We start from the raw sequence: 16,249 nt of genomic DNA, 5'->3' as shown, positions 1-16,249 counted from the left end.
GATAGTCTCAATCTCCAGACCTCGTGATCCGCCCGCCTCCACCTCGCAAAGTGCTGGGATTATAGACATGGTGCCAGGCCTTTTTGTTTTGTTTTGTTTTGTTTTTTTTTGTTTTTGAGATGGAGTTTTGCTCTGTCACCCAGGCTGGAGTGCAGTGGCATGATCTTGGACCACTGCATCCTCTGCCTCCTGGGTTCAAGTGATTCTCCAGCCTCAGCCTCCCTAGTAGCTGGGACTACAGTCAGGAACCACCACACCTGGCTAATTTGTGCAGTTTTAGTAGAGATGAGGTTTCACCATATTGGCCAGGCTGGTCTGGAAATCCTACCCCAGGTGATCCATTCACTTTGGCCTCCCAAAGTGCTAGGATTACAGGCAAGGGCCACCATGCCTGGCCAGAACAATGACTTTTATTTATTTATTTTTCTTAAGCCATTCCTTACTCAGATTATGACTCACATCGTGGTCGTGATTATGGAGGAAAATCATATCGAAGGTACTTTATTATAGGTCACAACAATGTATGAATGCGTGGAATTCTATAGAGGAGAGAGGTGAAAAGGGGTCCTCATAAAGGAGTAGGTGATCCTGGTCATAAAGAAGAGTGAGGAGGGAGACAGAAAATCAAGCCACATGTTCTTCTCCTGACATTTACAAGGGCTGAGCTAGATCTCAGCTGATTCAGCCAGTCACACTGCTTTCCTTTTGACATCAGTCCAGAGCCTAGAAACATAATATGAATCACCAGAATGAGCAGATAAGCCTGGAAGAGTTTAAGGGGAAAAGGAGAGAGCAAGAGCCAGGAAGGAAGCTTCTAGTTAGGAAAGGCAGTAGATGTGGATGGCCTCATGCTGCCATGGGAGGATTATAGGAATGATTTATAGTTGCTGTCTGCAGGACTGTGGTCTGGAGTATAGACGATAACCCCAAACATACTTGTGAGGGAGATAAGGCTTATTAGCATGTATATTTTCTCAGCTACCATATCCTCTACCTCATGTTTATTAAGGCAACTTTCTTCTTACTTGGTTAGCAATCAGTGATGCTTTGGCTTGCTATTTCAATTTGCAGGGTTTTGTGATATAAATTCAAAAGAATATGAAGAATGTGAATGGCAAGACAGGCTTGGAGATCCAAAAGAAATGGCAAGAGGAAATAAAAATAAAAGTTGCAGGGGTTGGGTGTTAGAGGGAGTCAGGGAGACTTTATAAGGGGTGGGCTCTAGAGCATCTAAGAGGTGGGAGAGAATGGAGGGAAAAATTGAGGAGGAGATTAGAAAATTGTTCTAGGTTATAAAATGGATTCAATGTATTGGTCTTCAAAAGAACCAGGCATAGCTTAAAATTCCTTTAAAATTCCTTTTGATTGGTAGATTGGGCTTTTAAAAATAGGATTTTGAATATTCAGAGACTCGCTCAGGGTTCAATAATCAGGGTTATGTACATGCACACAGATCCGTCAAACTTCAGCCCCACTCTACAGACATGTATTGGGACCTGCAAGCCCCTTTATTGTACTAAAGAGTTGTTGATGACAGCAAATGAGAAAATGTCTGCAAAGTTTATTTAAACTTTAGGAATGAAATTTAAAGTACACAAAACAAAATCCTCTGTCTTTTCCTGAACAGAAATAGAAGGCATTTCACCACTATTTCATTCCCTATGGGGGAAAAATTGGTCAGCAGATGACCTGTTTAAATTGGATGAGAGTTGACATGATGTTCCCATCATCAGGGAAATTATGAACTGTAATGATAGGAAATGTATATCCCTTGAGACAGCTGCAGGAAAAATTGGTTTTCTCCCTTGCCCAGAAATGTCTGTGCTGAGCATTATTCATAGGCAGTGCAGTTGGAATGAAGGCCAGCCCTGGGGTTTCATAGACCAGTGTTTGACAGCTAGGACTGTGAACAACCTTCAATGGCATGAGCTGGGCTGGAGAATGGATAAGAAAGGGTCTTCAGGCTATGCCCTGTGGCCTGGGGTGGGTGACATTGAGTTTGGATCTAGACTTGGGAAACAGAGTCAGAGCTGGCTTAATGAGAAAATGAGACTGTGCCAAGCTGAGAAGTGCTCCATCACCGACCCACACGAGATCACCATCCACCAATCCAGACTATGTATCAGTATCTCCATGTAATATTTTTAGAAGTATACATTCCAGTACTTTACCTTTAGAGCCCTAATTCAATAAATCTCAGATAAGGCCTGAACATCACTTTTTCATAAGCTTCCCAAAAGATTCTGGTGAAGTTGTCCACCAGCAGGAATTTGAAACCACCAGTTAAGTCAATCACAACTATGTATTCTCTCCTGATCAGCCAGCTAAGAAAATGATTCCTCTTGCCATGAACCAGTCAATTAGGGCCCTTTCATTCTTTTTCATTTCCCTGGAAAATCCTATCCAGGTCAAAAATCAAGAAAAGTGCCCCCAGCCTTTCTTAAAATACCATACAGACACCTCCTCCTCCTCCCCCACCTCCTCCTCCTTCTCCTCCTCTTCTTCTTTTGAATTTGCACATCAAAAATAAAACAGAGCTTAACTGTGTACACATCCTACATTAAAACAGAAATGTGTTTTGCCTCGTAGGCATTTTCAAGCAGATCTCGAGAGACCCTCTTGTGGACCCAGGGATGTGATGTTATCCCACGAGGGAGGAGTACATTCTGCATGGGGAGGGCAGGGAGGTGGAAACCAGAAGAAAGCAACCCACTTGGCATCTATTAAAGTGATGACAGCCAGTGTAGCAAGGCTGGGTCCTTGATCTCAGTAGGCCAATTAAAGAGACCTCATCTCTGATTGGCAGCACAGCAGTTCCCAAACTTGTATTACTTCTGGACATCAGAAGTAATCAAGTAACTAGTTTACAATGCAGATTCACAGGTCCTTCTTAATTTCTGAGCCTTGCCACTTTCTGTATAATTTATTATGCTAGTCATTCCACCAGTCCATAAACATGTATTAATATAAAGTATCTACTACATGCTTGCTGCTCTGTTGACTGTGTGAGAACAGGGGCTCCATCTGTCTTGTTCAACCTCAATGTGTAGTACAATGCCTGAAAGCAATATCCATTTATTTATCTTAAAATGGGAGCATGTGGCTATTATCTTCCAGGCTTATCTAGGCACTGGGATACAGTGATCAATAAATGTGCCCCCTACAACAAAAATTTCAGAGTCTAGTGGAAGAGACAGCCCAGGAATCAATAAATCACAGCATCATGAAACACACTTTAACAACATATATAAACATCTCTTACCTACTGAATCCACCTTCACACCGGAGCCAGAGAGATCATCCCAAAACTCAAATCCAGCCACTATATTTCTTAAAGACAATCCATAAATATCTTAATGGCCTGTGGCTCCTCTTCCCAAAGAGGGGTCTGTAGGATCCTCTTGTGTGAGTGTGAATCCTCTTCTATGTAGACAGGTGTCTGTCTGGGAAAGAAGTTTTATGGTCAGAAAACTTTGGAAGGCTCTGGGTTAAACTAAATGAAATCAATCAAGTTTCTTTAATGCAAAATTTGCCAGAGGCTGCATGATACTCATGTGCCTTGCAAATCTCCAAAAGGGGAGGAGGTAGCATTCACTACTTTCTCATTCTTATTTGATGTTGGCTTTTTTAAAAAAAAATTTATTTTATTTTTTGGCATGTGTTGAAGGACTAGTGTTTGGAAAACAGACTTTGGAAATTCTGGCTGATCACATCACACCCCGCTCTCCACGATTGCCTGCCAAGCCTCTGCTCCCACTCTTGTTCTGTTCTTACACTTTAAGAAACCCAGACTCCTTCTTCCTTTCGAGCTTTTGCTCATGCTGTTCACCCTTCCTGTGCATTTCTCCAAGTCCTACAACTTCTCCTGGAACACACAAAATGTGCCTGGAACACTCACACATGTTCTTGAAGATTCCACTCAGACACCACCTCCGCCAGAAGCTTCAGCTGTTCAGGTGCCTCTTCTCTATGTTCTCACAGTCCCACCCCCTGCACAGCACTTAGTGTGCTATGCTCTCACAGCTGCACAGAACAAGAGCTTTTGGAGGGAAGGGGTCATTACAGGGATTTGTTTATCTCTGTTGTATACCAGGGCTTTTCAGTTTGATGCTATTTATTCTGGGACTGGATAATTCTTTGTTATGGGGTTGGTGCTGGTTACTGTAGGATTTTAGCAGCATCACTTGTCTCTACCCACTAGATGCCAGCAGCAGCAGCACCACCACCACCTTCTCTATCCCACCCCACAAGCTGTGAGAACCAAAGATATCCCTAGACATTGCCTGATGTCCCCAGAGGGATCAAAGTCATCTCTGGTTGAAAACCAGAGTTCTATATATAGCACAGTGTCCAGCATTCATTAAACAAATATTTACTGAACATGTACTATACACCTGGCCTAGTGCCAGACACAGGTAATACAAATGTGAACCAAACACATACCGGGCATTTAAGATGCTTGCAGGAATTGCAGGTGCTTGCAGGAATGGAGAAGTAAACAGACATTATTAAGAATGTAATAACAGTCATAGTTTCATGAAGGCAGAGAGACACTTACCTATTTTGTTGATTGTTTTATATCCAGAGCCCCTAGGACCGTGCCTAGTACATACAATGTATTCAATAAATATTTGTTGATGGATCATATTAGCTAAAATTTATAGAGTACTTACTTTACTGTGTACCAGAAAGTATTCTAAGCACTTTATGTATATGAAATTATTTTAGCTCATAATGAACCTAGTAGATTTTATTATTATACTCATTTTACAGATAAGGAAACTAAAGCATGGAAATTGTAAGTAACTTAACAGTGATCATGTGGTGAGTATGAGGCAGAGTTAAGACTTGAGCCCAGGTAGCCCAGTTTCAGAGTCTAAGTTCAAGAGCCCCAAGTGTTATTTCTAAGGACCGCCAACATTTATATAACTTTCCTTTTCCTAACATCATTTTATTTGAGAAAACATGACACAGACAGGTTAAGTAACCTCCATTCTTCCATAAGTAGTAACTGGCTGAGTGGAACCTGTGCTCTGTCTGACTGTGAGTGCCTGCATCTTTAACCACTATGTATCATTGCCTCCATTATGGAAATCAACTAAAGCATTGTTAGATGGCCGATTGAGGAATGGTGTCTAAATGGTTTCTGCATCCCTCACACCACCAGCAGTGAGTCTAATACATAGACGGTGCCACACACATGACTTGAGATGATGGCAATGAGGTATAAGGAATGAAACACTAGGCTAGGACCAGGAGATCCAACTTGTCCTCCTGGCTCTGCCACAGAGTTACTTGGTAACCTTGTGGACATCACACTCATGCAAACAGGCCTCCACTTAACCAACAAAAATGAGAGGTTTCTAGTTTCCTGGGTTCCCTCCAGCTCTGATGCTGATCCCAGCAGCCACAGTCCTGAGACCACCCAGAGAGACCCTTTTCCATATTGGAAGCCAACCAGGTAAAGCATTTCCTTCAAGTGTTTTGATTGGTTTGTTCACCTCCTGATGCAGGTGCTATTTTGGTTGCCTGGCAACACAGTGATGGAGACTACCAATTCCCAGAGGAGCAATGAATGAATGAGCAGAGACAGTCACTCTGAGAGCAGTGGCCACAGCCAGAGGAGTGCATTGCTGAATTCCTAACTCTGTCTTGAATGTGCGTTGCCCATCCTGCTAATACAGCAGCCTAATGGAGATATTTGGGGGAAAGAAGAATTTCCATCTCGAAGGTGGTAAAATCCTTATGCACAATCTCAAGGGATTAAAATCCTACCTGCCCATAACAAGGTGACTCGATCACAAAAATCACAACCACAGGTGTGTTTCAGATTAATAATAAAAGATTTCCCTCCATGCAAAAAGTCATGGTTTTCTCTGTTTGACCTGCTTTTAATGATACACTCCAGGTTCTGGATTACAGGACAGGTCACATAAATTGGTCCAACTGATCCCCATGATCATCTCACAAGACAGGAAGAACCGAACTTCAGTAGACAGAAAAGTGTCTTTAGAATGGTTAAGAGCAATGCTTTTAAAAGAATGAGGATCTGGGTTCAATTCCTGACCCTGGCATTCATAAAGTATGTGACTTTAGTAAATTTCTGAGCTTCTCTGAGCTCCTATGTCTCCATCTGTAAAATGGGGATATTAATATCGATCTTAAAGTGTCACTGAAATAATTCAATAAGATAATGAAGGTTAAACAGCACAGAGGCTGGTGCATAAGTGTATTATTATTAATTATTATCATTATCATTATTGCTTAAGATCACACACATCATTTAAGTGGTAAAGCTGGGATTTGAACCCAAATCTCTAGTAATGCCAAGGTACATTTTTGCCATTATTTCATTTCTTCTTTGAAAGGAAAAGCCATAGAATGTATTCTTCTTTCAATGGTTATTTTTCAGCCACTATGTGATATAGCATTTTATAAACCAAGAAGTGCTTCCAAATGCTTTCTTTCACTGAATGTGATATGCTTACTCCTCTGAAGTCCAGATGGAGATGGTTTTGAAGAAAGCAATGATCTGCTTCTGGAAGTTGAGCTCTGCTCTCCTTCCAGGGGCCTGAAAACCAGGAGAGGGAGCCCCTCTCTCAGTGCAGTGGAGCCAGCCCGAAAAGAAGGTGACCAGGAATGCTCCTGGAACTCAGCATCCAGTCTCACAGAGCCTGAGGAAAGGCCAGTCAGCTGGTTCTCCTCTCACGCTTGTTCTGATTGGCACAAAGGACTGGAAGCATCAGCATGTCTCTAGAGTCCAGCATGGAGGCATCAGTGTGTGGCCAGATGGCTGGAGTTCAGGCTGAATCCGTTCTTGCTGATGGCAAGTTAGAGATATCCTAGCCAGGTGCTTCTTCTCTGCCTTCCCCCAACGCACACAGTTCAATTTAAATCCAGTCATCTAGCTTCTGTTGCTTTTTGCCTCTGCTTAGAATAGCTGAGCTGAATGGATCTTAGAAATCCTCTCTTTTGTATGTCAATCACATCTGAATAAAGTGGTTCTTTTACAAAAGAAAATCTTTTCCCTCTCTCTCTCTCCCTCTCTGCCTTTCTCCTCCTTCAATTCTTTTCTCCTTTCTCTCTCTCTTCTTTTTACTCTCTTTCTGTTTGTCTTTATTTCTCTAACTGTCTCTCCAAGCCTCACCGCCCCCTGCCCCAAACACGTGTACGCACGCTTTGCAATGGCACCTGAGCCACCTCTGGAAATCCTGGGGCACTGTAAAGTAATTAGAAAACCATTGACTAGGCCCAAACCCCTCATTCTACGGAGGAGGAACACACCCAGAGAAGGGAAGTTACTTGCCTGAGGTCACACAGCCGAACACCCTGACTCCTAGTCTCGTGTGCTTCCTTTTTTATGACATTGAAAACAGAACCTTTTTACAAGTTTCCATTGCAAAATCTCCCATTTAAAAATATTGCACTGCATCGTTCAAATAAAAAAAGAAAATGCAAGAGTTTAGATTTTTAATTAAGTTTTAATTACTGTATATCCATAATAATTATAAAATAAAAATTCAAACATGGAAAAAGCTAAAGTCCCCTTTGGAATTCACCCACAAAAACACACATATAATGAGGTTCCCTCCTTGCTGCCCTTAGAGATAATTATTAGCACTTTTTGTGTTCTTAGAGTAGATGTGTATGTGTATGTATGTGTGTGTACATACATGCTATATCCATTTTACTTCAATTTGCCTTCTTCATTTAGCAATAATGTTTGGCCATCATAACACATATGGATCTGCCACCTTCTTTTTAGTGCCTTCTAATATTCCACATATATGGCCCTGCCATTGTATACTTAGCCATTTCCTATTGATGAACTGCTGGATGGTTTCAGACAATGCTACAATGGGTATCCTCAAATTGTGCCCACCTCCTTCAGCACATGAGGGAACCTGTCATTAGGGATGGACCCTAGAAGTAAAACAGCTAATTTGTGGCATATGAGCATTTTAAATGTTGAAAAAGCATCAACTCCTTTCTCTTGACGCACATGGTCACTTGAGGGTTACTGCTGACGAATTATTCCTTTAACACCAAAAAGGAAATGAGAGAAAATATTTTCTTGATTAAATAACACCACATGCACGGGAACAGATGGGTCTAGAAAATAGATCATGCATAGAAGGGATAAGCTGATGTGTAAATGGAAGAATTTGAAAGGTGTCTAAAGTCTCCTGACAAAGCACAACCCCTGTTAGCCTGCGACCGTACCTGAGAGTTCCTTATTAATGGCCCTCCTTTGGAGGGCATGAAGTCTCCAGAAAGCTCTTGTAAGAATATAAATACACCATCTCAGAAGGGTAACACACAATGCATGGATTAATTAATCCATTTAACCAACAAAGAAGTGCTAAAAACTTGAGCAAACCAGTTCTCTTCTCTAAGCAACAATAGTACTAACTTTAGAGGGTTTTGTGAAACCTAAGTAAAATAAAAATATGCAAATGCTATTGAAAGGGCTTGATAAATAGTACATACTCAATATAATGTAGCGTTTAGGATTGGCTTAGAGATATAAAGGAGAAAATAGATACATTTTGAGCTGGATAAGTGATTGGGATTGAAAATGTTTGGTGAGGAAATGCCTTAAATTGGTCTTCACTAGGGTGTAGTTAGCCCCTCACATCAGAAGGCACTTGAATAGTTTATACCCATTGTTTCAGGGTCGATGGTCCCTTCAGCCCTATCCTGTCAACCCTAAGATGCAGCTATTATTATGAAGTAGCTGTGGCACAAAGAGTGTCTCACAGCTAGGAAATTCAGAGTTGGGACCCAAACCAGGTGTGTGTGGTTTCAAAGCCCATTTTTCTTTTTTCTTTTTTTTTTTTTTTTTTGAGATGGAGTCTTGCCCTGTCACCCAGGCTGGAGTGCAATGTTGCGATCTTGGCTCACTGTAACCTCCGCCTCCTGGGTTCAAGCAACTCTCCTGCCTCAGCCTCCTGAGTAGCTGGGATTACAGGTGCGCGCCACTATGTCCGGCTTATTTTTTGTATCTTTAGTAGAGATGGGGGTTTCACCACATTGGCCAGGCTAGTCTTGAACTCCTGACCTCGTGATCCACCCTCCTCAGCCTCCCAAAGTGCTTGGATTACAGGCGTGAGCCACTGCACCTGGTCTTTACTTTTTTCTTACTAGGCTACAGCTCAAATATGAGAACTTTATAGAGTTCTCAAGGATCTCTAACTTCCCCATGTTTCTTACCTTGAATTTACTAGAGATAATCCTCTTTTAGCTTACATGGACAGTTGAGATTATTTTCAGAAGTAATAAGACAAAAAAAAAATGGGGACATTGAGCCCTGCCAGTGGTCATAACTGGGAAAAAAGGAATCAATGAAACAAAACAGGTGTTAACAGTATTAAAGAGGCAGGGAAGGTGAGCAGAATCCCTGGAAGGGAGAGAAGAGCTTGCTAACCACAGAAACCTGATCCAGAGTTTAACTGACAGAGAACTTAGTGACCAGGCTCATGGAATCATGTGCTTAACTCTGATTCCTGATTTAGCAGCTATGTGCTCTTAGAAAGTTAATAAACCTTCTTAGGTCTTAGTTTGCACAATCCATGAGCTGGGCATAAAGTCCATGCCTATCTCTCAGGTTTGTTGGGAGATTTCATCAAGCAAAATGCTTAGCGCAGTGCCTAGCATATGAGAAGCCCTCCATGGCAGCTGCCACAGTCATGATGATGATTACAATTTTTATTATTTTCCAAGAGGCCTGTCTACAATATATATAGCTACCAGAAAGATAGGTCTGAGTGGAATACTATAGTCAGCTCATAAGACCCCTCTCTAAGGGGTCAAAGGAAAGAGAAGAAGGGTGAAAGAGGGAAGAGCAAGAGGAGCACATGCTGCTATCTTCACAGCTGCCTCCAGGGGGGTAGGAGTGGATTCTGGCAGATGCCAGACTTGGATGCTATCATATAACCCATGCCCCCTACTTCAATAAAACAGTTGTGGTTTGGCACAAATAAGACAGAAACCAGGTGCTTAATGTTGGTTAAGCATCTGGCTTATACATTAGCTTCATATCTTTGGGTCACATCCCCTCATAATCCAATCAAGGGGTCAACTCATTGAGCTTTAAATGATAAGATACATGTGTTGGTGTTTTGAGAAATCAAAGAGTTGATTATTCAGCTGCAAGTAAAATAGATAACACTCAAAGAGTGCTTAGTATGTGCCAGGTGCCACTCTAAGAAATTTATGTTTTAACAGATCTCATCTTTGTAACACCCCACAAATTAGATATTATTATCTCCCTTTTATAGATATAAAGCCTGAGGCAACTAGCTTGCCCAAAGTCACCCAATTAACAAGTAGCAGAGCCAGGATTCTAACATACAGTCTGGGTCCAGCTCTCATGCACTTAGCCTCTACAATTTTTTCCTCTCCATGTAGATGAAGAAAAAACAATTCATTTTCAGTATAGCCTGGCTATTCCTCTAGCAACTAAGTTTGTTTGAAATGATGGGGTCTATATGGAGACCAACTCATGTCATAAATGTGGGGATGGAAGGAAAAAGACATGCAAAGGTGGTAGCTTCTTTGCTGGGTCCCTGCTCTGAAAGACCTGGGAAACTCAAAGTGGAAGTGAACAACAAGGAAGATTTTCATCCAAAGGAAAGTGCCTCTGAATTTGCAATCCCATGCTGGCTCTAACTCAAATGCAACTAATATTGAGGATGCCCTGTTTGCCAGGCACTCTCGTGTTTAAACTTCACAACAATTCTGAAAAGAGAGCTATATTGCCTCAATTTTACAGATGAAGAACCCAACGTTTGGAGAAATGAAGAAGCTGCAAGAAGTTGAAATGAAAAGGCTAGACAAGGTCCAAAAAGTGGACCTGAGACATTAACTTCAGTTCAGGCCTTCTCAACCTTGACTACACATTAGTGTCATCTGGGAGGCTGAAAAAATACATAAACCGTCTGATACCCTGGCCCCACTCCCTGTCAACCGATTTGGTTGGGGCCAGGTCACTGGCGCATTGTAAGTTCTAGAGGTGATTCTGACATGCAGCCAGCAGTGAGAACTGCTGCCAAGGTGTTTTTGTGGCTCTTCCCATTGGACTTCGTTTTCTCTCTGCCTTGCTGCAGCTGCTCCCTGGTGAGTCGTGGAGGCAGATGTATTAGAACAGCACCTTTGAAAGTGGCATGATCAGCTAAAACCTTCAAGCACCCTTAATTACAAATGAACACCCACTGACATCTGCCTGCCTTTAAGGGGGACTCCAGGGACTTGGAAATTTATTTTTCTGGTTGCCATGACAATCCTTTGCAACGTCAGCAAAAATGCTCTGTGCTGCAAACAAGCTAGCACAGAAATCTCCCAAAGTCTTCAGCTCAGAATGAACCTCCGTGCCAGACCAGGACATGTCATGTCTGAGCCTTTACTCAGGAATTTCAGGAAAGAACCACAGATGTTAGGAAATTCTAAACACTCTCTTCATTTGACCAGGTCTCAGAGAAAAAACAAATTGCCTCATGTTAAGGAATAAACTAATATTTTCAAATTTTCTTTTATTCTATCCTTAACTTCCCCATCTTCCCAAAAAATTTTTTTAATTCAAATATGAAACAAGTCAAACCAAACAGTTCTCCTACTTTCACCTTGTCATTGACTCTCCTTGGATAGACTCAAGAGCACTTTACTACTCCAGCTGATAAAACTTAGCATTTTACCCTCACGGGAGGGAAGGTTTGAATTTGTAACTCCAGTCCCACCAATTTTCACACCTAGCAATTCATCTTCAATTAAGTGGAGTTTAGACACCATAAGTATTTAAAGGAAAATGTTAAAAAGCTTTTCCTATCACCTTAAAAATCTTGCTAAGGATGGACAACCAAAAATATTCCACTCTTGTTGGTCACTATGGTTAAGCCTTAGCTGAATGAAGTGGAAACTGTCCTGAATGAAGCTAGGTACCATGTATATAGCTCTGTCACTCATCAGTTATGTTACATGACACAAAGCTGTGTGTGCTAAAATCACACATGGCCTTTGTTGTCAGAGAGAACTGAGTTCGAGTTCTCACCTTAACTATGTATTATCTATATGCCCTTGGGCCACCCTCCATTTCTTCACCTATAAAATGAGGATAATAATATCTCCTTAACAAGATAGGCATACGGGTACATAAAGCATTTAGCAGTGCCTGGTACATAACATGTGTTCACTAAATGGTAGCTATGATTATAATAATCTATAAACTGTGAATACTATCTGTTCTGCCTACTTCACAGGAGTGCATATGAAATGAGGGAATTTATATGAAAGTACTTTGAAAACTACAAAATTTACATACGAGAGGGCTATTTCTAGAGTGGTTTTGTTATTGTAAGCTTGCTCACTTAAAAAAAAATCTGTTAAGAATAGCAGACTTGGGTTCTTTTCAGAAAACAAATAACCTTTTAAACACTACCACTACCATCCCATGGGATTGGATTTCTTACTGAGTAGCGAGGGAACATGTATACCTATCACCGTGTGTGCATCCATCTGTATGCAAATTCCTGTGCTGAATTGTTGCCCTGGGGAAAGGATCATATGATGCAATATGTTTCCTTTCTTCCTAGATCCATGAGAATTTTTGGTTAAAAGCATAAGAAATAACTGGAGTAGCTAACACAAGAAGACAGTTTAACAGAGATGGGAGACTCACAAAATAAAACTGGGTAGTGGACAGGGATGGAAGGACCAGACTTAAGAAACAGAAATCTAGGAAATGCTGGAGGTTGGGCAACAAGATTCATGATCAAGAGTCCAGGAAACTGCTGCCACCACTGTCACTGTAAGCAAGCAGTCTCATGTCCAATCTGCCTTTTCATCTTTGTCACTTTCAGGAGAGGAAAAGTCCCAGGAGTGAGCACCCAATAGGCTCAACTTAGATGACATTCTTTCCTCAAGGATTTTTTGGGGAGCTAAGGAGTGGCAAATTGTGAAAGAATCTGTCCCTGGGAATTACCAGGTCACCATACACACAAAAAAAATCCCCCAGAAGAAATGTGGAGCACAAATAGAAACAAATCTAGGAAGCCACCTTCTGTCAGCTCTCCTTCTACTGATGAAGAAGTTATTCAAAGATTTAGTGTCAGGTCTCCTGGTTCCTAATCCATGTTGACCCTCCTACACAAATCCCAGCAATTTATAAAATCGTAAGCCATTTCTCCAGCTTTAAATTATGTCCAAAGTGGAGAAGATAGGAACAAAAGGGACTGACTCTTCAGAGAGTGATTTTCTGTTTTCAGGCCTTTTTCATTACATGAGCTTAGTACATAAGAATAAATAATGCTAGAATGCAGTTGACCTCCAATGCATGATGGGAGAATCTCATTACTGCAAAACCCTTGGTAATATATATTGAGAAGTGGTTACAATACAATGAATTTTTAGTAGAAACCATTAAGCTCTCCTGCATCTAATTGCCATTTTTCCTTATTCAGAGTGCAATAAAAAATAATTTTCCATGCAATAATTTGCCTGGCTTCTCATCTAAACCTCTATCCCACTCTGTTTCCTCTTTCATTCCTTGCTTCAGACTGAGAGTGCTGAGGTCTTATAGATTTATAGACCCAGATATGAGCACACCTTCCATGTTTCCCCTAGCAATGTTCCTGTGCATATTTGAAAACCAGTAGTTAAGAAAAATTATGAGATGTTATACCTCCAAAGGTTACAGTTGGGAGGAGTCTCGGAGGAGCTGTGCTCTAACCTGAGGGAAACTGAGGCTTAGAAGAAAGATGCCAGGTAGATGGAGGCAGAGGCTGGTCAAATGCCATTAAAGACTATGCTGGGTTTTTCAGTTGGGATTTCCTTGATCCTCTTATTTTCCATTATTATTCTCATTCAATCTGGAGAGACACTATAAGGGTTTCTTTAAAGGGCTGGAGGTATTGTCTAATCCAGAGGTGGAAATAGTATGTAAGGGGATAAATCCAGCCCATACATGGGTCTGATCTTGTCCAACAGTCTTGGCCAATACAGTCTTTTAAAAAAGTTTTAGTTAATTACCAGAATTTAAAAAACTAGAGATTTAACATAATCTGAATTTCTGGCCTCTTCATAAAAATCAGGGCCTGGTGCAGTGGCTCATGCCTATAATCCCAGCACTTTGGGAGGCCAGCGGATCACAAGGTCAGGCAGATCACAAGGTCAGGAATTCGAGACCAGCCTGGCCAACATGATGAAACCCTGTCTCTAATAAAAGTACAAAAATAGCTGGGCATGGTGGCGGGCGCCTGTAATCCCAGCTACTTGGGAGGCTGAGGCAGGAGAATTGCTTGAACCCGGGAGGCAGAGGTTGCAGTGAGCCAAGATTATGCCACTGCACTCTAGCTTGGGTGACAGAGCAAGATTCCATCTCAGGAAAAAAAAAAAAAATCAGAACATCTAGCAATTCTGGGTCTCCATTCATTCCCATATGGCAAAAATTAGTTTGAGCTGAGCAGTGACTGTCCCCTTAGGCAGGTGCACATATCTCAGTGTGTGACAAGCCCCACCCCTCCTTTCTAATACATTCTTGCCCACTTCACTAGGTACATGACTGTCCAGCCACATCAGTATTAAAGTTTGTGATCCTTGAGCTAGTTTTCTGCCCTCTTAGTTACTAAGGTTAGAGTCACTCCCTCTTAGTTACCAAGCTCATTTACTGAAGCTCATGCAGTAAGTGGAAGAGGCTGGGTGAGAACCTTCCCGAGCTTGGTAATAGTACCACTACCTCACAGTAGCTCAAACTAAACACGTAGGAGATTTTCTTCATTCATTCCTTTACGTCGACCCCTGTCATAGTCTATTTTGCGCCACTATAACAGAATATCACAGACTGGGTAATTTATAAGGAACACCACTTCATTTGGCTTATGGCTTTGAAGGCTGGGAAACCCAAGATTGAGGGGCTGAATCTGGTGAAATCCTTCTTGTTGAGTTATCCCATGGCACAAGGCAGAACAAGAGAGCAGCAGAGGGGTGTTGAGAGGGCCACTCCTGGCATTAATAGAATCACCTCTTAAAGGTCCCACCTCTCAACACAGTGGCATTGGGGGTTAAGTTTCCAACATAAGAACTTTGGGAGAGATATTAAAACCATAGCATCCCCTAAATCCAGTCTCATCCATCATCAAGCCTTTCTGTGCTACTCTTGACATACATTTCAGTGGGTCCATCTTTTCCCCATCTTGCTGTCACCACCTTGGTCTTCATCACCAACATCTCTTGCCTGAATTGTGTTCTCCCCAGATTGACATGATGAAGCCCTGATCCTCACGGTGGCCTACAAGGTTCTGGGTGATAGTGATTCCACACTGGTCTACCTTTCTGGCCATAACCCACTCTCCCCTTGCTCACCTCACTCAACAACCCTGGAGTCCAGTTCCAGCCTCAGAACCACACATCTGCCAACCCCTCTGTCAGCAATGCTCCTGCTTCAGCCCTGGAATCATTTTTGTCCTTCAAGAGAGCTCAAATATCACAATTGGCCCAGAGACCACCCTAGTTATAGCAGTCCTAGACCCCTTTCTTTCTTTTTTTTTTGTCTTTTGGAGATAGAGTCTTGCTCTGTCGCCTAGGCTGGAAGTGCAGTGGCCAGATCTCAGCTAACTGCAACCTCCGCCTCCCAGGCCAGGTTCAAGCAATTCTCCAGCTTCAGCCTCCCAAGTAGCTGGGAGTACAGCTGCGTGCCACCGTGTCCAGCTAATCTTTTTTTTTTTTTTTTTTTTTTGTATTCTTAGTAGAGATGGGGTTTCACCATGTTGACCAGGATGGTCTCGATCTCTTGACCTCGTGATCCACCTGCCTCAGCCTCCCAAAGTGCTGGGATTACAGGCATGAGCCACTGCGCCTGGCTCCTTATTTTTAATCACCTTCTTGCCACTTGCCACTCCCACACCAACCCAGCACCTCTGAAACAACAGTGCTTATCACAATCTGATACTCTTATTTTGTTTTAATTTTTTTTTTTTTTTTTTTTTTTTTTTTTTTTGAGACAAAGTCTGCTCCGTCGCTCAGGCTGGAGTGCAATGGCGCCATCTTGGGTCACTGCAACCTCCGCCTCCTGGGTTCAAGCAATTCTCTGCCCTCAGCCTCCCAAGCAGCTGGGATTACAAGTGCCTGCCACCATGCCCAGCTAATTTTTGTATTTTTAATAGAGACGGGATGTCATCATCTTGGCCAGGCTGGTCTTGAATTCCTGACCTCGTGATTCACCCGCCTCTGCCTCCCAAAGCGTTGGGATTACAGGCCT

Source organism: Aotus nancymaae, unplaced genomic scaffold (genome assembly GCF_030222135.1).
Source record: "Aotus nancymaae isolate 86718 unplaced genomic scaffold, 86718_ANA_hifiasm-v0.15.2.pri h1tg000076l, whole genome shotgun sequence".
NCBI lineage: Eukaryota > Metazoa > Chordata > Mammalia > Primates > Aotidae > Aotus > Aotus nancymaae.
This window is presented reverse-complemented; position numbering follows the sequence as displayed.